The sequence below is a fragment of the Protopterus annectens genome, chromosome 6.part0 (assembly GCF_019279795.1).
Source record: "Protopterus annectens isolate FY-2018-M chromosome 6.part0, PAN1.0, whole genome shotgun sequence".
Lineage (NCBI taxonomy): Eukaryota > Metazoa > Chordata > Ceratodontiformes > Protopteridae > Protopterus > Protopterus annectens.
Window position 1 is genome coordinate 1,093,729,401 of NC_056737.1, and position 20,607 is coordinate 1,093,750,007.

Genomic DNA, 20,607 nt, shown 5'->3' on the forward strand with positions numbered 1-20,607 from the left:
ACAAAACAATCGGAAATATCATGACTGACACCTGGGTGGTGGTTAGAGACAGTGAACTACAAAACAATCTGAAATATCATGACTGACACCTGGGTGGTGGTTAGAGACAGTGAACTACAAAACAATCGGAAATATCATGACTGACACCTGGGTGGTGGTTAGAGACGGTAGACTACAAAACAATCGCAAATATCATGACTGACACCTGGGTGGTGGTTAGAGACGGTAGACTACAAAACAATCGGAAATATCATGACTGACACCTGGGTGGTGGTTAGAGACGGTAGACTACAAAACAATCGGAAATATCATGACTGACACCTGGGTGGTGGTTAGAGACGGTAGACTACAAAACAATCGGAAATATCATGACTGACACCTGGGTGGTGGTTAGAGACGGTAGACTACAAAACAATCGGAAATATCATGACTGACACCTGGGTGGTGGTTAGAGACGGTAGACTACAAAACAATCAGAAATATCATGACTGACTCTTTGGTGGTGGTTAGAGACAATAAATAACTGAAAAAACTCTATGACCCCATCCTTGTTTTGTTTTCAAGAGAGCCAGGATCATTAGGCACTGGGTAGATTGCAAATTCAGATGGGAGGAGGACAACATAGGAACTTACCCCATGCCTCCCTCCCTCCTTTTTTGTATTTACTGCAAATATGTGAGCAATACAGACTACTACTTTTGTCCAATACTCTGGAGAAAAAGTTTCAGCACTTGTTCTGGTAATCGCAACAGTGCTTTTCTGATATACCACGCACAGTGTAATGGCTGCATTTTGTATGTATGGAAAACTGATCAAGTTCAAAATCAGGGTAGCATACTACATGCCTGCCTTCAATGCCAGATCCTCAAAAAACAACTTAGTAAAGCACTGCCATGATTTCCCAGAAAATAGTGGTTTCCACTTCTACTTCCTAGACACTTGAAGGAAACAAAAATGCCATTCTCAAAAAAAATGGAGTTGAGCTGTCAGATCGGGCTGAACACTACCACCCACCACCACCCTGGTCTATACTCAAGTATTTCCATTAAAAGTGTGCTTGTACTCAGGAAACTAAACCATGAATCATACAGCTGAAACATACTGTTTAACTCAAGATTTGAACATAAACTGTTAATGAAGTCTAATTGCTGTTGTTAATATGAAAAAGCCAATCATGACATTTGATTTTCAAATCACTGCATCAATCTCGATAGGGTTTATCTGGTGAACAAGTACCATTGGAAACAAGCCAATTTATTTATTTTTTATTTTATCTCAAGGTGGGTAGGTGTCTAAACAGTAACTGTCATGAGTTTGAAAATACTTTTTACCTAATGATGTGCACAAACTTAAACAGTAACTTTCTGTTATTTGAAAATGTTTTCTACTACTCATTTCAGAGTTTGGCTTTCCTTTTGTTGTTGGTGAGAAAAGGGGGCCAGACATTGACCTTATAGTTTGATTGACAGCCCACACCCATACTGATTACCATCAGCATTTTATATCATCTAACCCCACCCCAGGCCCCATGGCACCACCCCCCTCTTTCAGGAGATTGGTTAACTGCCCTTTTAACTGATCCCTCCCAGTTTCCAGCCCTTTATTTAGCCAGGCGCAGAGCTATCTTATTATTAGCTATTTTATTTCCACTGTCAGCTGTTTCTCTGCATGCATCTATTGCCCCAAAAAAGAAGTCACCTAGTGTAGCTTCAAGTGGCTACTTATCTGCATATTAAAGGGCTGTCGTTCTCAGGAAGAAGAATCAGGACTGGTCGCATTAATCATGTATGGGGCCTCTTACAAACAGACAGTGTAAACGTTTTTGCTATACAAGAGAAGATTAGTCTTTCATAATCTAGTTCAGGAGATAATGAGCCCTGTAAAAATGAGCATAACCTATCATATTTCAGGGGATACAAGCATTGATAAGGACAAGTAACACTGGAAAAAGTTCTGTAATGAAGCTTTCATAATTAGCTTCAAGGAATATGAACCCCATAAAACAGATGCAGTCTCTCATAATATATGTGTTAAACAAAAAGGTTAATAACTTCTGGTGATAGCCTCATAAAAGTGGGCATTTTCAAGGATCAAAGTGTAAACCACTCTATTACATGAATCTGAAGAAGCTCAAGTGAAAGTGTTTTCTTAAATATAGTTCTGTAGTTGTAGTTCATTGTGGGTTATGTTTTGCTTAAACGTAATAAAAACCTATTAAGTAAGAATGAGGTTCCACAGGCTGCTGAGCTTGTGCTTTGGGATTGGCTCCTTGTGTTTTCATCTCCCAGATTTTCCTCCAGTCATCTTTCCTGGATCCTTCCACCGTTGTCTAATTGACATTAAATAACTGACCTGTTAAAGATAATGTATTAGAACAAGTACCCTTGTCCATATACGTGATTAACTGAATAAACTACTTGGAACATCAATAAAATGTCATTATTACTCCCACAGGGAGGGTATAGATCTGCTCATTTATATTACGCTGTCGAAAACTCAAACTGTTGACAGCGTAATCGACACGAAAATGTCAAAACCCCGAACATCGAACACACACACAAAAAAAATAAATAAACACCCAAACACAACACAAATTGCTCTATGCAGGGGGCAAGCCCCCCTGCACCCCCCACACCCCCACTACTTAAATATACCAACTCCGAGATCGCACTATATTGCAGTAAATGGAAATTTCCCCCTTACGGAGATTTCTGTTTACACGCGCGATGACTTTCACTTTCGACGTTTTGTTGCCAACAATATCAGCTTCAATATTGTCGGCCTTCGACAGGGTAAAGTAGACCAGATCTGCTAGCTAAAGTGATTTTATCTGGACAAATTCTTTGCATTCTGTTTTGTTAGGATACCAGACTTGACCTTTCTGTATTACCTCTTTTCAATGTACAATAATTGGCTAGATTGGATAGAAATCATTTTTCTCAGACACGTGCATTTAATTGAAAGTTGTGACACCAGTTGGCATAATGGTTAAGGTCTTCGCCTCCCATGCACAAGGTTCAATCCTGACCTCCGACCAATGCCTGTTTCTCCATGGGGTTTCTCCCACATCCAAAAACATGCTGAGTGTTTCCATCTGAAACTCACCAATGAATGGAGCTGTGGGCAGCAGCACAGACTCTACATGGTACCCAATATGGGGAAGAGTTGTACAGACCAACTGCTTAGGGCATCTACTGTTGTACGCAGTATGCTCAAGGTAGGAGAATGCGGATCACAAACTGCATTGCTGTGGTAGGGTAGCCACTTGACAGTGTAAAATATGGCTCTATGTGATTCAGTCAAGTTGACTAATGTCGCCAAAATGGGCATGGGTAGTTACCAGTGATAAGTGGGTTGAGGACCCAGCCTACTCTGACATATGCCAGGGGCCCTTGCTAATGGTGGGAGGAGTATATGTGCCCCTATTAGCTAGTGTGTGCCCACCATAAAGCCCAGCAGCCCTGGACCAATAAGCTACTGACAGGCTGGTGTCTAGTTGCCCAGCCTGGGTTACCTGGGATAGATAGCTCTGTTGAGCCAAAGTTGGATGTAAAACCAACCAACCTGCCAAACACGAACTGAGAATTGCTATGCTTAATATAGGTTCACTGATAGGATGCAGCTTGGAAGTGGATGATATGATGATACAGAGGAAGCTGGACATCCTATGTATCCAAGAGATGAGATGGAAGGGCAGTGAAGCAAAGGCACTTGGGTTGGGATCCAGATTGTACTACACAGGAGGGGGACAGCCAAGAAATGGTGTAGGAATTGTGGTGAGAGAGAGGGTTCAGAAGGTAGTGAGGGATATCATCAGAATTGATGACAGACTCATGGCAATCAGACACCAGTGTAATGCTAGGGCATTATTCATAATCTCAGCCTACGCCCCACAGCAGGGTTGTGATAGTGAGGAAAAGACCGCATTCAGACAGCAGTTGCAGGACCTACTAGATAAACCAGGACAGCATGAATTGGTGTTGATAATGGGTGACTTGAATGCATATATCAGGACAGACAGAACAGGATATGATGACTGCCTGGGTTCACATGGGTGGGGCAACAGGAATAAAAGGAGGAGTAGACATTCTAGACTTCTGTCTGGCAAATGACTTGATTGTAGCCAACACATGGTTCAGAAAGAGAGACAGTTACAAGATCACATACAAGAATAGCCAACATGCAGCTCAGGTAGACTTCCTCCTAGTAAGGAAAAGGCACTGGGGTAGAATTCATGATTGCAAAGTCATCCCCAGTGAAACAGTCGGCCCACATCAAAAACCACTAGTTGCCACAATCAGCTGCAAGCAGTGGTCAGAGAAGCCTCTAAGGTCAACAGAGACGAGGCTGAAGACCTGGAAGTTTACTGGAGAGAAAGTACAATAGTTCAAGGAATTACTCAGGGTTCTAGCACCCTAAAAAGGAGGAGGAAATAGGTGGAGTTGAACAAGAATGGCAGCACCTAAAAACAGCATGTGTTAGGACTACAGAAAAGATATGTGGCTGAGCCAGGTATGGAAATAAGGTACATAAGGAAAGCTGGTGGTGGAATGCAGAAGTCCAGAAAGTCATCAAAAGAAAGAAGGAATGCAGGAAGAAGTGGGAGACAGAAAAGACTGACCAGGCTAGGAAGGACTACTGGTTAGCTAACAAAGAAGCTAAGAAAGAAGTTGCAATAGCAAAAAATAGGGCATCAGAGGCAGTCTACCAATTTCTGGAAAGTAACTCAGTAAGTGGCATAAAGAAACTATATCAGGTTGCAAAGCAAAGACAGAAAAATAAAGAAGATATACATCCTTCATAACGGACGCCAGCAACCTGTTTATCAGTCCACAGGACATCAAAGGCAGATGGAAGAAGTGTTTCCAGCACCTTCTGAATAAAGAAAACCCTACAGAAGCTGTACTACCCCAGAAACAGCTTATGATGAGAGAAGAGGAGGAGTCCACCCTAGAAAAAGTAAGAACAGCCTAAAGAAAATGAAGTTGGGGCAAGCAGCAGGATCAGATGAGGTCACAGCAGATATGATAAAGATGCTGGGTGAGATAGGGGAGAAATGGCTCATGAGGGTACTAATAGCAGTGTGGAGAGAAAGGCGTATCCTAGATGACTGGAGAATAAGCATACTCATACTAGTGTACAAGAACAAAGGGGACATCCACAACTGTGTGCAGTACAGAGGCATCAAACTCCTATCACATTGCATGAAAGTTCTGGAGAGGGTGATTGATAAACAGATAGGCAGAGTAGTAGAATGTAAGATGGGAGATGAGCAGTTCGGATTGAGATCAGGATGCACCACAATTGACTCAATGTTTGCAGTGAGACAGATACTTGAGAATAAGTTAGATATGAGGAGAGAGTCCAGCTGTGTATTCCTAGACTTGGAGAAAGTATATGACAAGGTCCCAAGAAAGCTGATTTGGGCAGTACTGCAATGGTTTGAAGTCCAAGAAACATTGGTAGAATTAGTGCAGGCTATGTACAAGGACTCTGACTCAAGTACGAACAGTGTTTGGCTTCACAGAGGGGGTTCCTAGTGGGAGTGGGTGCACACCAAGGTTCAGCTCTGAGCCCACTGCTACTCATACTGGTGATGGACTACATTAGCAAACGGGTAAAGAGGGGAAAGATCAACAAAGTTGCTGTATGCAGACAATGTGGCATTACAGGCAGACTCTGAACTAGAACTTCAGCAACAGCTAGGAGAATGAAATGCAGAACTGAAGGTACATGGGATAACACTAAGCACAGAAAACATGGTGATAATGGCAGCAAATTGGGGAAATCAGAAGAAGCTGAGAATAGCGATAGAAGGGAAGATAGTGGAACAGGTAAACCGCTTCAAGCATCTGGGAGGGGTAGTTGAGGAGAAGGAAAGTCTGAATGAAGAGGTCAAAGCTAGAATCAGAGGGGCTGCAGCCAACTGGCACAGAGTGTCAGGTATAGTCTATGACAGAAGAATGCCAAAGAAGCTGAAAAGTAAGGTGTACAAGACAGTGGTGCAACCAGTACTACTGTATGGTACAGAAACCTGAGCAGTAAAGGCAGAACAGTTGAAGAAGCTAGAGGTGATGGAAATGAAGTGCCTGAGATGGGTGGTGGGATGCACACTGTGGGACTGATGAAGAAATGAGGATATAAGAGCAGAAGCCAAAGTAGCTCCAATTGCAGAAATGATCAAAGAGAACAGATTATGGTGGCCTGGATACGTGCAGAAAAGCTGAAGATTTGGGACAGACAGGAAGAAGGTAAGAGGACGCGTGGACGTCCAGCAAAGAGGTGGATGGATTGTGTGAAAGAATATCTGCAACAGTCAGGCATGAGTGTTGAAGAAGGCAGGAGTGTGGCACTAAATCTAGAGAGTTGGTGGCAGTTAACTTGATACCCTGACCCCATGTAGAAAAAATTGTAAAAAGGGGGCTGATGATGATCATGAGACACTGGCATCTTCCAGATACCCATTTAAAAAGAGAAGAATCCAATCTGAGTGACTATGACAAGAAAAATAGCCAGAGCTTTTGCAGCGGTATTAGAGACGTTTTTGAAATATTATAAAAATGTATAAACCAGAGGAATATGGAAACCCATAAATGTATTCATCTGTGCTCTTTCTTGAAGTGTTAATTATGCTAAGGTTGGAGGAAGATGAGGCTTGAAGAGTAATAGTTAAGACTGGAGGAGATAAAATGATGGTGAATAAGAAATCTGCATGGAAGTCTCCAGGATCAGATAGTGTTCCTGTGGGAGTTTAGAAATGAGGAGGGAAGAAAGTGATGAAGATCTAGAAGATTTTGTTTAGTAGTATTTTGAAAGAAGAAGCACCAGCATCGTGTAAGAAAGCTGTGGTGCCTATATAATCCAAAGACAGGAAAGATCCATCGATCCAGCTTCATATAGACCCATTTCAATTGTAAACTATGATTATGAAGTGTTTATGTCGATACTAGCTAAAAGAAAGGCACAAGTATTGCCATGACTATTGCTGTGGAAGCATCTCTGATATAATAATAAAATTAATTAGGAGGATATATGAAAGATTGCAGGCAATAATTAATGTAGGAGAGTTCATCTCTGATAAAGTTGTGTTTGAACAGAAGAATTATACAGGGGCGTCCCTTTCCCCCATGTATTTGCTTTATATTTAGAACCATTGGCAAAAAAAATAAGGGGCTCAGAAATTCAAGGATATAATTGGTATGGGAATCAAGAAAGGTTCGCTTTATTTGCAGGTGATATTATTTTGTACGTGGTACATCCAGAAAAGAACATTTTGGTGTAGTGGAATATGTTGAGACCATTTCGAGGGTTTTCAGGACATAAAATTAATAAAGATAAAACAAAGGCTACAGCTGTAAATTATGTACCCATGGACAAACTTGTTTAGCAATTCCCATATTTGAGGGGACACAAGATGAAGTATTTAGGATAATGGATTAGAAAGGCATCTACTATAGCAGCTAAGAATATGTGGGAAGCGACTAAACAAATGCTAATACAAAATCTGAGAAACTGGAAACTCTTGTTTATGGATAGTAAGATACAAGCAGTAACAACATTTTTAATTTTATATACAGTTTAGGCATATTTTTATCAATCAGAGGAGAAGTTGGGGACATAAGTTAATAAAGAGTTGAAAATAGTTAAGTGGGATAAATTGTTTCTTCCAAAAGAAGAAGGTGGTTTGATATTACCTGATTTGATTGGATATTTTGGAGCTACATGGTTAAGGCTCATATACAACACAAGCAGGTTATAATTCAAAGTGGAAAGGAATGATGATGAAGCGTAGGAGTTCAAGAAATAAGGAGACGGTGGGATTTTGGATGCAGATTCTTGAGGAGAATCACAGCAATCATACAGAATATTCTATTCATAGAGTTGCAGAAAGTATTTTAAAAACTGAGCCAACCCAAGAATGGAGGAAGGAGATTTGGCAATAGAGATGACTGCAAGTAGGAGTACAGAAAATATGTATATGAACCAAGGGATTGGGAGCAAATAACTAGCAAGGGAAATGTAATAGAGTGAAATGAGGCCAAGATGAAATTTGAACTGCACTCCCTACCAAGGACTGATATCAGAGTATAGGCAAACAGAAAGGGATAGGGAGTCCTGAGTGAAAGACCTGCCTCTGGTAGAGTTTTTTTATTGCATCTAGAGTGGAATATGCTGTTTAGAAAAGGGATAATTGGTGGGCATATATTGCATGATAGTTATAACAATCGGTCAGTGAAGGTTAGAAAACATTGGGAAGAGAGACTGGGAAAAGCAATTTACAAGGAAACAATGTCTTGCTTCCAAGTATGCATTAGGATTTTTGCTTTGAAGTGTTAGCATAGATATTTTTATACCACAACCACACCTCAAATAATTTTTCCTCAGTTAGATGGCAGATGTTGGAGGTGTGATAGGAAGAAAAGGTTTACTATTAAAATGTTGAAGGCAGGTTCAGTGAACACAGAAAGATGAACGCCAGTTGGCCAGTTTTCATGTTGCCGAATGTTAGGAGACAGAGACTAAATATCAGCGAATGCAACTGTGCATTCGCTGATATGTACTCAATGTTCTGTATAGAGATCGTGATACAGTGCAGATTGGGAAATGTATCCCTTTCCTCACTATAGTGCGATCTCAGATTTGAAATATCCATATCCACTTTGCAGGGGGTGTGGGTGGCACAGCCCCCCACAGGGGGGGTGCAGGGGGGGGATTGCCCCCCTGCTAAAACATGAATGCCAGTATAGGAGTTTAACTTATGTTTGCACCTACACTGACATAACATTCAATATTTGGCATAAATTGTCGAATCTGCTGAATTCGTTCAACAGATTTGGCATTTATGCCTAATTAATATGCAGGAAGTTGTAGGTTCCGTTCGATGTTTTATACTTTTTTTGTTGTGAACTTTGTTTTTTTTATGGTAAACCGGAAGAAAGAGGTAAATCGGAACATATTTTTGGGGAAATGTAATGAGATGGCAGATTTAAAAAATTCCCTAGAGAGTACTCTGTCAAAAAATATTTGGTAAGGAATAAGAAAAGGAAGAATTTGAAAAGGTTATTGTGTTACAGGAACGAAAAGGGTGATAGTGAGAATGACAGGGATGCTATCACACGTTCATGTGGCAGATGTAACTTGTGTAAATATATATGTACTAGTAATGTTTTCAGACATCCAGACACCAATGAGGAGTATGTATTTAGGGTGTCTGCCAATTGTCTCACCTCCAACATAGTCTATATGGCAAAATGTGATGTCTGTGATTCATTTTATATTGGCAAGACCAATCAGCCATTTAGAGATAGACGTAGAGAACACCTTTATAGTGTTAGAACTCATTCCACTTGTAATGCATTATCTAAACACGTTTTACAAATGGGGAGCATCATAGTTTTAAGTTTAGAGTTATTGAAGTCATCAAACCCAGTATTAGGGAGGGAGATATCAAGAATTTTATGGAAGGTAGGGAAGTTAACTGGATCATTGCCCTATGAGCTGATGTAGGCAAAGGACTCAATGAGAGAGCCTCAATAAAACCTTTGTTAAAAAGTAAGAAACTTAATAGATGAAATGTATATCTAAATATATATTTACATGTTTTTGGATGTATTTATCTATTTATGTCATTATTTCTATTATATATAGCACTTTAAATCATGCAGCAGATTTTAATTAACATCTTAATTAATGTATTAATGTTGCAAAGCACCCGATTGGATATGTTAAATTTAAATTTCTTTATAAACTGTTTGAAGTGTTTCTTAGCTAAAAGGTCTAAGGAAGCTATATAATGAAAGTGCTTACCAATATATTGTGCAATAAACTTTTATGGTGGATTTTATTAAGTTTGAGCTGCCTGCTGTTGCATACTGTTTGGACCAATTAATAACTGTATTTAGAATTTACGAGTAGAGGTAATGGAGCACATGCATATTGAATCAGTATGAATTCACAGTTAATAATAATGTTTTTCTTTTTCTTCTGTTTGAATGTTTTAAATGCTTGAAAGCTAGTTTTGGGGAACACATAAGTAGTGGTTTTTGTATGGTATAATTATGGTTTTGTGCATTGCATATTTTGTCTTATGAGAAGAAGAACATAAACGAATCAAAATATATTTGCAGTAGGTGTGATGTGAAAATATAATAAATTAACACTTTTAAAAGCCAAACCATTGGTTGAGTCTTGTTGTTCACACAGTACCACAAACGCTAGTTTCAGATCCTTGTACACATTTATTTTCTTAATAGAATATACCAGTTCTAACAGAGTGCATCTCTCTTTGTTGTGGAAAAAGTCAAATAATTTAACCAAAAATGTGATTATTTTTTACAGACAAATTCTGCCTTTCCCACCAAAATAACTCACACTTTAATGCTGCCTTGATGAACTTTATCAACAGTCAGTTGCCTTCAGATATAGACTGCCTCCCCACCTCCAGAAGGTAAGCAACTTTTGACTAGATATGCCTTTAAACTTTGATTGTGATCATGTGAAATTCTGACCATTTCTGCATTTCACCTTGTTTCATACAAATACAGATGTACACTTTTCCCCTGACAAGCCAAATTAATGTTCAGCTTGTTTCACACACACAAACTGATTATTTGTAGGGGTGGGGCAAACTATGTACACCTCTTTCATTTGCACACAAATGAAATAAATTCTGGCAATACCCCGATACACATTATGCCCCTTACAAGCAGGAATGGTATTTATTTGCTTTTACACACAGATTACCTCCTCAACAATCCCCCAAATAAAGCACTTGTGAAAGGGTATAACTCTGATATTTGACTTGTATCCATTGCAACAAATTCTGAATGGACCAGTGTATTTCAGCTTGTTTCTTACAAAATACTTATGCACTTCTCCTGACAAGACAGACTGACATTCAGTTGTGTTTTTCTACATACTACCTTCCCAGTCTAAAATAACCATTTTCTTTCTTGGTACTGTTTGCTTGTAATCAAGGAAAATAAATTCTAGCTACTGTAATGTATTTCAGCTTACCTAACACATTTGCACACTGCAGCTGACAACCAAGATTGGTCAGTTGCTTTCACACACAGATGGTCTCCCTTCTAAAATGACTGTTTTCTGACTAGGTACATCTCTGATGTTTGATTGTAAAAATTTGAAATAATGTCTCAATTGGTTATTTTTGACCATTTGCAGTGCCCCTCCCTGACAAGCTATATTGCCCGTCATTTAACTGTGATGAAGTAACTATAATGTCACTTACCTTAACCCCAAAGCAGCTGCTTTTTGACTGAGTGGATGCACATCTGATATTTGATGACTAGGTGTTGTGTGGTGTTGAGGAATGGAGTAGTGTTTGACCAAGTGTACCACTTGGTCAGGAGACTCAGTGTGTATGGTAACACAAATACATCCTCCTGAAATTTATCATTTGTGGTGCATGCAATCCTCAGAAGGCAGATGGAGTTGGGGAAAGTCTGCAAGATAAGCAGACCAGCCTGATCCCTAGCACCATTCTCTCACCTCTTAGGCAAACAGTTGGACTTATTAGGCTCTCTGGTCAGCATGACTGGTAGAACTCTCACCCTGGCAAAGCCTGGCTGTCATCCAAAGGAGCAATGACTGGGCCAGTTTGATGCAGGGCCTTCCCTGTGGGTAATGCAAAATAAAATCCCTCCCCAATCATCCTAGCAGCTTGCTACAAGGCAGGCAATGAGCATACAGTTTTTTTTATCTGTGGAGTGCTTAGTGCATTCCCTCTATTTACAATAATGACAGCAGTGACATGGGTAACAAGTATGACCCTATTGTCACCTAACTCACTTCCATGGTCACACAATAGATGAAAGTACAAACTAGGTTTGAGCATGAGGGTTTGTTGTGGTAAGTCTGGGACAATGAATTACCATACAACAGCACATTTTTTGTGCTTTATTGTTCATTTTTATCAAACACATACACACACACACACACACACACACACACACACACATATATATATATATATATATATATATATATATATATATATATATATAATGTATTAACCTGGCCAAAGCTTTTGACACAATTTCCCATTCAGGTGTAGTAGAAAAGCTAAGTAATCTAGGAATAAACCTCTGTATCACCCGTTGAATTGCCAACTGGTTCACAGCTAGTACACAGATAATCAAAATAGGGAGTTGCCTTCATAAAGAGACCAGTCACTAGTAGAGTCCCCCAGGGTTCTGTGCTAGGACTTCTTCTGTTTGGCATCTAATTTTCTGAAGTAAAAGCCAATACCACAGGGGTCTGGCTGACAAAGTTGATGACTGCAAGTTGGGAGCAGTCACTGAATCTCCAAATGACAGCCATCCTGCAGGAAATTTTGTCACAAAAAAATAACTGGTACAAAATCATGGACTGAAACTAAATGCCAAAAAATATGTTATATCCTTTGGGAAGTCATCTACCCCCAGGAAACTACCACACTGACAATATGCCCCTAACAGTTGACCTTGTTCAGGATCTGGGAATTTATGTGGACATTGACCAAAGAAAGTCCTTCAGTTTTACACAGCTTATAAACAAAGGGATTGTATCTAGATCTAGGGCTGTCATTTCCCGCTTTACTTATCCCTCATTAGGACAATCATTGAATATAATGCTCCCCTTGGTATGCATCTGTCTAGACACATGCAACAACTGGAATGCCCACAGCGATACCTTACTAAAATGATACAAGGCCTAAACAACATGTTCTATATGGACTAACGCAAAGTCTTGTCACTATTCTCAGTATCCTACAGACTGCTAAGAGGTGACCTGTGTCTGGCATACAATGCATCCTCCAACCCATTTCTGATGGATTTACTGCACATCAGCAAAATGGCATCAGAAACACTCTGCCTAGGGGTCTAAATCTATTCTGCAACATCAGAAGATCTGTTTTAAGGGAAGAGGTATATCTTGCAGAAAATACCGCTACTGTTGAACAGACTTCCCATCCACATAAAACAAAGTTCACCCCTTTCCATATTCGAGCGTGACTTAGACCTATGAATGGGAAACATAAAATTTACCCCAGGACTGTACCCAGTACTACTCATGGTCAGAAGCAACTCTTAGATGCTTTATCCCATGTATGGGTCACCTGCAGTCATCTATGGTATGATTCCAGTTATTCTCATTAGGGGTATTATATAATTATCAATCATGTGATGGGTAAACCAAATCTATACCAAATGGGATAGGGTATTTTGAACACAGAAAGGGAAACTGGCTAGGCTTAAAACGGCCTGCAAGAGCAGCTAGCCTGGTACTTTCATATGAACCTATATAAATACATACATTGTTTTTAAATATCTTTATAGTTTATAGTTATATACTAGGCCAGCGACCACCATGGCCTTTATAAGCCTAGCCGTGCAATCCAACTCAACTATGTCCCTATGTACCGTGGACATTTATTAGGAGGTGGTATGTTAGGACATTTCTAGGTGTTATGTGGTGGGGTTTGTTAGAGAGAGGCAGATAGTAATGCCCAAACTATCAGAGATGCAAGGACTAGACACGAGGTGAATTAAACATGATAATTCTTAAAAAGAACAATATATGCAGCTACATTAATAATAAAGAAAACAAACCATTTAATATTTCTTGTATTATTTTCATGTAGTACACATTTTAACAATTTCCATTCACTCCAACACTAGTTAAATTGCTCAGTTCCTGCATTCACTTAAATTAGACACCTCCTGAACACTTCTGCATGTATTATTCCTACAAATTTCATTTATTTCTGTGTACTTTGTTCCTTCCCATTTCTAAAGATCCCACTTCCAGTTATTTTATCTTCTTTACAATATTCAGTACATCAGTTACAGTGAGTTTAGATTTTGAGTTTGATTTTCTAGTTAATGCTTTTTTTGTATCCAATAGCATTAAACTTAGGCCTTACTCTGTCTGTCCAATTCAGATTCTAAATCTCAATAAAAAGAATCACTTCCTTAGTTTCAACCATTTGCTCTGTCTACATTTCTAACAAACTATTCTGTTGGGAATGTTTTAAATCTGTGAGCTCATTACATTTCTAAAATACATATTCCCAGTTATCTTTTTCTTTCCCATTACACCTCCAGGGTTTGCTATCTACCATAGGATCATAGGGGGTTACTAGGCTAATGGCCCTGGGGCCCTTACAAGCCTAGCCAAGAGTTTATCCCCAAAAAGCAACCTCAATCAGCACCTGTCACCACTGTCAATGAGGGACACAGGTGGAACCCCTGGGACAAATTTGTGGTTTCCCATCCACTCATCAAGACTTTTGAAGAGGGTCAGTGACGTACCTTGTTTGACGCGTATGGGAAGTCTATTCCAGAGACAGGGCAGCCTCTGGGAGACAAACCCGTCTTTCCAGCAGGTTTTGTTAATGTCGCATATTAGATTTAGGCCTTTTGATTGGGTAATGCACGAGGAGTTACCCAATTGAAAGGCCAAAATCTAATATGAGACATTAACACAACCTGCTGGAAACCTGAGGAAAATTATCTGAAGTCTGCTTGAGGTATAAAATGCCTATGCAAAGTCTTCCAAGCATAAGTCATGAACTTTCTTGACTTTGTTGCGTACTTGTGAGTTATACAGATGCCCTCCCATTTTTCCTTTGGGAATGAGAACAGAAGGCAACATACGATCTTTCCTAACCTCCTCTGGTTGACTCATAGTTATTACGGAAAATGTTTTGTACCCTATTAGCTATTCTTTTTTAACAAGAACTTCTGTGCTAGACCCAAAACACAAAATAGAGCTACTCTTTCATTTAACAATTCCCTGCCCCTTTCTCTTTGTCTATACTGTCACTCTGTTACCTTTTCCTCTCTAGCTAGTAGCTCCCTAAACTTTCTGGTTCCTTTGCTAATTTTCTCCAGTAAATCTGAGCCCCCTCTTGCCTACTTTTTATACCCTGCTACTTGCAATCACCTACATCGGTAAAATCTCTTTCCTCCATTTCTGTATCAGCTTAGGTCTTGGAATATCTTCTGCTACTTTGAGTATAACATTCTGTGTGGTTGTTACAGTAAACTCTCAGTTAACTGGCACCCATGGGAATTGGTAGATGCCAGATAACTGTACTTTCTGGTTGCTTGAGAGTTACTATTAAAAATAGGCCTGACTAATACTGCACCCTATACTATTTGTTTGGTTTGACTTGTTCGGGAGAGAGAATTTATTCGTATCTTCCTTTTTAAAACTCTAAAAACGTAAGGTATGTTTCTGCGGGGGGGGGGGGGGACAGAAAGTGTAACACATGAAAATTGTACTCTATTTCTTCGATTTTTTTTTTTTTGTTCTGGTTGCTTGAGAGTTCTGGTTGCTTAAGTTCCAGTTAACTGAGAGTTTACTGTATTCTCTTTAAGGAACTGCATTCAAAATCCTACCCTCTTCTTACTTCTCAGACACCCCTCACCCTTTTATCTTCCCTTTCCACTTTGACTTATAACTGTCTGCTTGTGTTATGTACCCGAGCCTTAATTTCATACCTCTAAAATATCCCTTCAAGTCAAGTAATCCTAAAGCACCTTGTCCTATGGGGGGAATCTCACAATATATACTTTAGCAAATAAAATATAAAAATAAATTAATAAAGAAGTAAACCTGTTAGGGGAAATGTATCTCTTGTCAGGGGTGGCCTAGGATTACTGATAGTTAAGTGAAATGCTAAAAGTCGAGTAGCAGGCAAATGCAAATTGAGGAAATGAAACCATGATGGCAGGATGAAGCTCATTAGTAGTCTGTAGCTTTAATTATTAGTGACATACGTACAGTTTTTGTATTATAAGGGTTACTAAACCATGGCTGTAAAAATATGATTTGGTAAATTGTAAAAATATGTCCCTCTTTAATAGACCTCTTGATTTTGCATTGAGATGTAAAAGATTGACTACCACTCCAAAAAGGTCATTTTTAGGTTCATAGATTAGTAGTGGTGCTGCGGTAGCGTTGTCGCCTCACATTCAGATGCTGTCTGGTTCGATTCTCAGCTAGAGCGTCTTCTGCGTGGAGACATGTGTGAATGGGCGTACCTTCGTTGAAGGTTGTGTGTCAGGGCTGGTAACTCTGCATGTAAAAATCAACTACCAGTCATTAGCGGACCGGAGTTCCGCTGTGGCGACCCCTAACCGGGAAAAGCCGAAAGACACAACAACAACATCCTGGTATCAGTAGTAAAATGTCTCTCTATTTATTTTTTAAGCAGAGGCACTCTACGTGTAATAACAGTACTTCTGTCTTCAGGGGAGACCTGAGGATGGTATGCATACTGACTAGGAGAAATTTGGTGAGGGCACCAAGGGAACTTCACCTGCTGTCTTGGTGAGTGTTGTGGCATCTTTTACATCCACCTAAACTTAAGCTACCAGCAACTCAAGCAGATGTGTCCTTTGCTTAATCACCCATGCTAAGTATGGCATACTTAGGACCGTAGCACTCCCGTTATGCGGTAGTGCAGTGCAGACCTCTCAACTGTCCCCAATTTTAAGGAACTTGATTTACCCTTGCACATGATGTACCTATTTTTAAAGATATGTATGCCTGTTGTGCAAATAGAAGCCCAGCCATCTGATTTTCCAATGCCAAAGACAAGTGTGCTACTTGTTAAACCAGAGATACTTCTTGTTTCTAGAACTGGGGAAGCAAGTACATCATTCTTTGCTATTGATAAAAGAAATATTTTAACTCATTAGTCAATAGTGACTGCTCTAGCCGTTTCTCTATGATCATCCTAGTAACTTCTCTAGGTGTCTAGTATTGCCTTTTCATATTTACATTAATAATTTCAGAACCATGCTATATAGGTTCATAGGTTCATAGGTTTATACTAGGCTATCTGCCCTAAGGCATTTATATAAGCCTATAGCCAATTTTTTTTACATCTTTTCTTCATGAAATGAAAAAATACTGTGCCCATTTGTTTTGCCTGTGCCTCTGTCCAGCAGTGACACAGAGATGATTCAACCTAAACTCCGATCTCCATCCCACAGTCTCTCTAGATCTCTGACAGTTGAGGGTCTTTCTAACCACTTTAGCAATGTGAGTGTCAAAGAAAGGCCCACTCTGGGTCCCCGTCCCCAGGTCCCTGATAACCTCTTCTGATGGCTTAGATTGCCACCTATATGGTAGCTTATATATAAGCAATTGAAATATTTCATCTTAAAGCTTACATGATGGGTACTACAACTGGATTGGTTTTTGATGTCTACAGCAAAAGAGATATTAAATGTTATTTATAATACTATTTATTTATATTGTCATACTTTTAATATTTCTCTAAGTATTTTAACAGCCAAGCAGTACACGTAGAACTGCTGAGTCTCATGGGAAAGCTCAGAGCTAGATGAACAAAATCCTGTTCCCAGTGTATTTAGCTTGTATGGTTACAGAGATATGGTAAGCTGTTTAAAAACATTATAAAATTAATATTTGCTGTGTTTTTGTGATTTATAAAAATCCACCTAAAGATATAGAAACTGAAGAATGTAATCACTGCAAAAATAGGTTTACACTGAACAGTTTGCCGTTTACATAGTAATCAGTTATCGTTCCAGAGACCTGAGCATTTACTTGAACTGTGAGTATACAATCAAAAGGCACAGAATGCTACTGTTGGAAGTTAGAGTACAACATGTCTGAGCTGCATTGGAGGGAATGAGTTTCCCAGGGCGGAGTTTGCAGCTCATATGATTAAAAACTATGATGAATACATGTCAGATACAGGTGCCGTGTGTGAGAAACAACTGAAAACATAAAATACTAGGTTTGTGACCTGTCTAAAAGTGAAGGCTCTCCCTGAAGGATACATAAGAACAAGAAGTCATTCAGGAGACAAGAATCAACTTTAGTTCGAGTCATTTATTCTGACATTTAATTGGAAAATTACACAAAATAGCAATATGTTAGGAAGTTAAGCTCAGTGAAGGAAAACTAAAAGTTATACTTTATAATGCATTAGTCTGTCTTAGCATGCAGTCTGTGCAAGATGTTTTGGTTAAAACAATATGTATGCTTGCTTATTTATTTCTCTTCACACTGTTCAAAGCACCAGGCCTTGTAGTCACCATCTGTCCCTGTTTTGTGCTACCTTTGCACACTGTTCTTTGCAGATTGTTCTTAGTTCTGCATTGAATGCTCACTTCTACATCATAGCTGGTTTTACTGTTTTTCATTTACCTTGCTGGTTCCAGTCCAACGCATATTGAGGGATGCTATTCATTCTCCTACTGAATATGTCCAAACCCTCCCCATTCCTGAATCAGAAAAGAGCCCTGTGGCCCATTCCTGCCAGAGAATCCCAATTGGCCCTGTGTTCTCTGGTATATCATGTGACTGGGAGCAGGTCAGCTTGCTGATCCTGGGGTGTCCTAACCTATCTTCTCCCCTTGAGAGCACCCTTCCTGCCATGCAGCTCCACCAAACCCTACCATTGCTGCCTCTCAACGGGAAGTGGTTCTTGGCTATCTGTCCACAGTGAGAGTGCATTGTCAGCTGCCTCAAAGTCTACTATGTAGCACCTAGCACTCCTGTGAGGATGACCAGTAGCAGCAGCCACTCACTCCCAAACCCCCTACTCCAGGGCAGATCATACATGCACCCGAGCCACTAATCAAACTAGGTTCACTTACAGCATCATTAAAGCGTTACCGCTGCATGCCATAAAACTAGCTAACATCATACGTTTCCTGGCTTTGCTTGGGAGTGATAAGAGCTGTATTTCTTACCAGCACTCCCAGTTGCTTACATCTTCTTACTTAGGGGGCATAACAATATAAATTACCTTTGACTTTTGCGATACCTTCTCCTTTTTCCACATTTACTGCAGTAATACCAAGATCTGCTTTCAGGACTTCGGGTAGGATGTTATTAGGTCTTGGTGCTTTCCTGCTGTTGACCTGTTTTAATTGCTTGAATGATTTCATCTCTTGTAATAGATCCCAAGATGATGTTCTGGGGCTCCTCCTTACACAGTAGTTGGAGGATTGCCTGCTGGTGTACTGTTGAACAGGTTATTGAAATCTTCCTTCTGTCAAGCCAACTAGTCAGCTGGTTTGCCAGGAAAGCTGCCATTGCTTCCCTTTACAGCTCTGTTTGTATTAATCTTCCTGCCACAGACTTTCTGGTGACTTCATACAGCTTCTTCATATCATTTTTCCCTGCAGCTTCTGCTTCTGTTGCAAGACTGTCCATCAGTTCTCTCGTACCTCTCCAGGTGCATTTGCATTTGTTGACTTCAGTGTTCTTTGTTTTGTATTTCTGCCAGAGGTGTTTTTTCTGGGTTGTGGTTCTTGTCTGATTGTTTGATGACTCTACACCATTTCATGTTTTCTGTGGTGGTATTTGAACCCATCTTCTAGAACTGCTAAAGTTTGGAATCTGTTACTGAGAGTGATGGCAAATTCCTTTTGCTGTATTGTTCCGAGTCAGAGATATCAGACCTCGTGTGTCTCAGTAGGTCAGTGCTCCCATTGTGATTGTTCTAAACTTTCATCTTTCTCATTACTAAGACATAAGTTGATTCTGTATCAGTACCCCCTCTGACATTTTAAGAGGCCTACTCCACTGCTGTGAAATCATCAGGTGGTCAGTCTGGTTTTCTATAGCCAGGTCAGGGGATATTTAGATCACCTTCTGTGTTTTGCATTGTGGGATGACCGTGCTACCAACGAGTACACCAGTTTCTTTGCAGATATCTTCCCAGGCCTTCCTTCCCCATAATGTGTTCTCTGTGGGTATTGTTGTTTCCCACCTTGCTGTTAAAGTCACCCATAATAATGCCAATGTTCTTCTTAGGAATTCTAGCTCATGCCCACTGTAGCTGTTCAAAGAATTTCTTACGCCTCTTGACTTGCAGCAGTGCATAACACTGTACAGTTATCACATTTGGGAATTCTGAATGGAATCTAGTTGTCAGAATTGTTTAACTGGTTGGATCCTATTTCATTAGACTTTTACTTGTTTTCTTAGTCAGCAACAGCTCCACTCCATTCCTCCAGTTGTTTGGTTGGTGTTTTCTTTTGGTGGACCATAATACAGCAGGATGTTCCAAGGTACAAAGTTTACTTGACTAGACATTGCCCAGCATATTTCAAGTCAGGCCTATATTTGTTCACATCTACTTATTTTAGTTATCTGGATGATCCATTGTGTCTTGCAGTTTTTTTAAGGAGACCTAGATGGCAGTTTCTGTGATGTACAGATGTAACCAGGATGCTGGAAGAAACTCCCCAAGCCTTTGAACGAGTGTTTTTTGATTTTCAGTGTTTTCCCGAGTTACCACCAGGGCAAGGAAATGGAATCTCAGTTCAATAATTCCACATTTGTGCAGGGGCTATGTTGGCTTTCTCATTCCAAGTTCTGAATTATATAATGGTGGTTATGGAATTTAATAATGGAATCTCAGTTCAATAATTCCACATTTGTGCAGGGGCTATGTTTGTTCCAAGTCTTCCAAGTTCTAGATATATTAATGGTGATTATGGAATTTATTATGCTGCTGCCACAAGTACAATTAAAAACTCAAATGTCATGTGACCAAACAACATACCTAGTGATTTCCTACAAAGAAATTAAGGGAAAAAATAAAACCCT